This window comes from Mus caroli, chromosome 14, assembly GCF_900094665.2.
Source record: "Mus caroli chromosome 14, CAROLI_EIJ_v1.1, whole genome shotgun sequence".
In the NCBI taxonomy this organism is placed as follows: Eukaryota; Metazoa; Chordata; class Mammalia; order Rodentia; family Muridae; genus Mus; species Mus caroli.
The window spans coordinates 18595400-18600198 of NC_034583.1; the positions used below are offsets into that span (position 1 = coordinate 18595400).

At 48.4% G+C, this 4799-nt stretch overlaps 1 pseudogene across 1 annotated transcript; it reads right to left on the reverse strand.

Moving 5' to 3' along the window:
• Window positions 1–842: 842 nt before the first annotated feature.
• LOC110309663 lies at window positions 843–4257 on the reverse strand (annotated as a pseudogene). Its single transcript, XR_002379728.1, has 2 exons — window positions 4164–4257; window positions 843–1833 (listed from the first exon to the last, which is right to left on the reverse strand). The product of XR_002379728.1 is annotated as an aldo-keto reductase family 1 member B1 pseudogene (transcript).
• Window positions 4258–4799: the final 542 nt, after the last annotated feature.

Below are 4799 nucleotides of genomic sequence, written 5' to 3' on the forward strand. Positions count from 1 at the left end.
AATACTTTCCCATGCTAATGAGGCATTTTAGTACCCTAAGCCTTCAGTCTGCCAACGCTGTATAAGCCTTGACTCACCCTAAGTAAAGGTGATCTGCATCCTGATGGCTGGTCCAGATGTGGTCACTGGCCATACACACTCAGCCCCCAACCCATCATCTCTGCTCCCTTTTCCTGCATGGATCATATCAGCTGACAATCCACAAACGTAGGGAGAACCACACTTTGTTCTAAGCAGTGGAATAATTTTCATAAAAGGAATTGGATAGTGGAGTCTACTTCAGATTTGACGCATTTCACTGTGAATGTACAAACACTGGGAATGACTCTAAGGCCTGGTTAGTCGTCACCAGGTACCCTTGTTACAGGACCAGGCTTTGGAGCCCTGGGTCTGGGCCTGGGCTTTGGAGCTGTGAGGTTTGGGCTTGGTTCCTGGTTTCCTTACTTGCTAGTCCTTGCTTTTGTTTTGATTTTTTTTTTTTCTCACAAAAGCAGTTTTTATTTGAGGCAAGGAGAAGTCTGACCCAAAGGATTACAGTTCTAAGCACTCAAATTTAAGTGTGAGTGGCACGGCTTGGGCTCTAAAGCTTGCTTCTCTTTGGTTGGAAAGGGTACTCGTGTTAAAGTCCTCCAGGTGGGTAAGAAGAAAGACCAAGGAAGGCTGGAAGAAACACCTTGGCTACTGGTACTGCCCTCCAGATTCTACATCAAACTAACTCTCACCATCTGTTTTGCAAGGTGCCACCTAGTGCAGAAAGACACAGGACACTTGCAAGGGCAGATGAGGCAGAAAGAACAGGTGCAAGTCACTTGAGGAGGAGCAGGGATCTGCCCGCCACAGCTTCAGACTTCGGTGTGGAAGGGGTAATCCTTGTGTTTGGCACAGCTCATCAAGGTGCACACCCTCCAGTTCCTGTTGTAGCTGAGTAGAGTGGCCATGTCCTCACTGCTCAGCTCAAAGTCAAAGACCTTAAAGTTCTCAGCAATGCACACAGGTGTCACAGACTTGGGGATCACTACCAAGTTCCTCTGAATGGGGAACCGGATCAGCACCTGGGCTGTAGTTTTATTGTACTTGGCTGTAATTGCTTTGATCCTGGGATCCTCCAGGAGAGACAGGTCTTCAGGCTTGGCCCAGGGCCTGTCAAGAGAACCAAGGGGACTGTATGCTGTCACCACGATGCCTTTGCTGTGGCAGTACTCAATCAGCTTCTCCTGAGTTAGGTATGGGTGGCACTCGATCTGGCTCACTGCAGGCTTATATTTTAAGCCAGGTTTGTTCAAGATCCTCTCAATCTGAAGAGGGTTAAAGTTGGAGACACAGATTGCTTTCACCAAACCTTCATCCACTAGTTGTTCCATAGCCGTCCAATGTCCACAAAATTGGCATCACTAGGAATCACGTTCCCTGAGGCATCAAGTGGGAAATAGTCGGGCCCAGGCTTGAAGCCCGTTGGCCAGTGAATAAGGTAGAGATCCAGGTAGTCCAGCTTCAGGTCACTCAGTGTCTTCTGGAAGGCTCCTTTCACCATGCTCTTGTCATGGAACGTGCACCACAGCTTGCTGACGATGAAGAGGTCCTGGTGCTTCACCACCTGCTCCTTGAGCTTCTCCTGGAGGGCCACCCCCACCTCCTTCTCATTCTGGTATACCTGGGCGCAGTCAATATGGCGGTGCCCCAAGTCAATAGCAACCTTCATGGCCTCAGTCACCTGGCCAGGAGGGGACTTCCAGGTGCCCAGGCCCAGGGTGGGCATCTTGGTGCTGTTGTTGAGTTCATGTGCAGCTGGCCATGATCGCTGCACATTACAAACCCGGTTGCTTGTTTTGATTTCTTGAGAAGCATCTCAAATTAGGTAGTCCAGGCTAGTCAGAATTTGATGTGTAGCCCAGGCTGATACAGTCTTTTAGGGTTTCTGTTGCTGTGAACAGATTCCATGGCCACGATGACTCTTATAAGGAAACATTTAATAGGAGCTGGCTTATAGTTCAGAGATTTAGTCTATTACGATCCATGTCAGGAAGCATAGGGGAATATGGTCAGACATGGTGCTGGAGAGGTCGCTGAGAGTTTTACATTTGGATTGGTAGGCAGCAGGAAGAGAGTGAGATACTGGGCCTGGCTTGAGCATCTGAGGCCTCCAAGGCCCACCTTTCAGTGACACACTTCCTCCAAAAAGGCCATACCTCCTAACAGTGCCACTTCCTAAAGGCCTATAGGGGCCATTTTCACTCAAACCACCATAGCTCTCGTGATCCTCTTATTTCTTAATTTCTCAATGCTGGAGTGTTTCAAGTTGGACGAACTGGGCTAGCAGTAATGTTTTTTGTCTCATATTTGCAAATATTCAGCATTTCTCACAGGCAGCTTGGTGAGATCAGGGATCTGGCTGTGCCCAGGGGTTAACTTGGTATTTATTATACCAGAGGCAGGCACATCTGCTGGCACAACCCCTGGCACACAGCGAGTGTCCAGTCGAGTTTGCTTTTACTAACATAGAAGCCATTTTGTGGGACTCTGCTGATTCCAAGGACAAGATGGGATTGCATAAGAAGCCCTCCTCGGGGGGAAGGTATGTCTCAATGCAGTCCTGACACCATGCCAGGGTAACAGTAGTGACACATAAATCACTGGAATTTCATGATGTATTTATTTCCAGTTTCTTGGGAAATCGGCTAACACTTGGAGCATAAGCCTCTGAGCCCTGGCTGTGCAGATGCCAACGCTTCCTAAAAGCTGTAAACATCCTGGGCTGCTAAGAAACCCTGGGACCTGCAGAGCGCTTATGTTATTTGTGCATTGCTATGGATACGGATACACGCAAAGGCAGGCGTCAGGAACATGGACAGGATGCAGGGATTTAAGGCAGCTAATGACAGGGACCGTTCTCCCTGCAACATATTTGGGTCATGAGGCAGACTGCTGAGAACATGACTTTGGATGGTTCACTCCACACTCAAGACAGGCAGCTTGGGGAAATGTTGAGAGGTGTGTGTGTGTGTGTGTGTTAAGGGGTTGGGGGTGGAGGATAGGGGGACGTAGTGTCAGTGGACAGCCTGCAGGAGTCGGTTCTTTCCTTCCACCATGTGGGTACTGGGCTTAAATTTAGATCATTAGGCTTGGTGGTGTCTTTCCATGCTGAGCTGTCTCACCAACCCCTTAAATTATGTGGTTTAATGCCATCCTAGTTAAATTGATCAAAATGAAATAAACTTTGGAGGTGTCCATGATTCCACGATGAACTGCATTGGCCAGCTCTCTCAACAGAGCTTCTCTGTGTGACCCTGGCTGTCCTAGAGACAGCTGTGGAGCAGACCTGCCTCACAGAGCCTCACAGAGATCTGCCTGCCTCTGCCTCCTGAGTGCTGAGACTAAAGGCGTGTGCCAGCATGCCCTGCTCTAGAGCTCTAGGCTTCCTTTGGCTTCTCCTGCTCGTTTTGTTTTGTTTTGTTTTGTTTTGGTTTTTTTTTTTGTTTTTTTTTCGAGACAGGGTTTCTCTGTATAGCCCGGGCTGTCCTGGAACTCTCTGTAGACCAGGCTGTCCTCGAACTCAGAAGTCTGCCTGCCTCTGCCTCCCGAGTGCTGGGATTAAAGGCATGTGTCACCACGCCCAGCTTTCCCCTGCTCTTTACATCTAGCTGTCAGTTAGCTCTTGTACTGTCTTCAAGACAGACTGTCCCCTCTCTAGGGAAGCAGCAAGAGATGCGAACAATTCAGCTCTTCTTGGCAGACTGCCAAGAATTAAACGGGTCAGCCAAGTACTCAGAGCCCTTCCTGAGATGGCGAAGTTAAATAGTGTCTGGCATGTCATAACACAACAGGGCCTTTCCATTACAAACCAATTGCTGTTTATTTAAACTGAGCTAAAACACACACACAAAATAACAGTACATGTCTACATGACAGGCAGCCCTAACACACAGGGATTGTAGCCCAGGATTGAAGGCAGCAGGGAATGGGGATAAAAGGAAAAACAAAGGGAAGAAGACACAAAGAGATGATGTAATTCTCTCCAGGCGACACAACTCTTGAGAGTAATCGGACAGAGCTGTCACTCAGAGGTGTGAACCCCTGCTCACTGCCTCCTGATCACAGGAGAGAACAGCAGCAGCAACAACAGACAGACTTGGGTTTGTATGAAGTGCATCACATTGTACGCTAACCTGAAAACTGAATGGAACGGAAAGGTGTCCTGTGAACCTCCGGCTCTCGGAGGATTGCTGTGTGCAGCCTTTTCCTTGGGAAGTATAGGTTCATGCGTAGCTGTCTTCCTTTTTGGGGGGAGGGAGGGGCTCTGCCTCTTTTTTGTTGGCCCATCTTATTCCCAGTGGCATCAAAAGGAAAGGAAATAAATTATGACAGTCTTAGCATAAATGATCCCAGCTCAATGAAACAGTATTGGACTCTCAGGAGTTCAAGCAGAAAGTTCTTGAAGATATGGTTCTTTTAAAACATCGTCAGAGCCAGACAGTGGTGGCACATGCCTTTAATTCCAGCTCTAGGTGAAAGCATTCTGTCTAAGCTCTGCCCCACAGTTACCTGGCAACAGCCAAGTAGGCCTGACCCACTATAATAGGGGCTGCTTGCCTCTCCTCCCTCTCTTGCTCTTTCTGTGCTTCCCCTCACACACTCCTGTCTCTCCCCATTCCCTTCCCCCTTACCTCTCCACGTGCTCATGGCCAGCCTCTACTCCTCTACTTTCTCTTCTCTTCTCTTCTCTTCTCTTCTCTTCTCTTCTCTTCTCTTCTCTTCTCTTCTCTTCTCTTCTCTTCTCTTCTCTTCTCGTCTCTTCTCCTCTT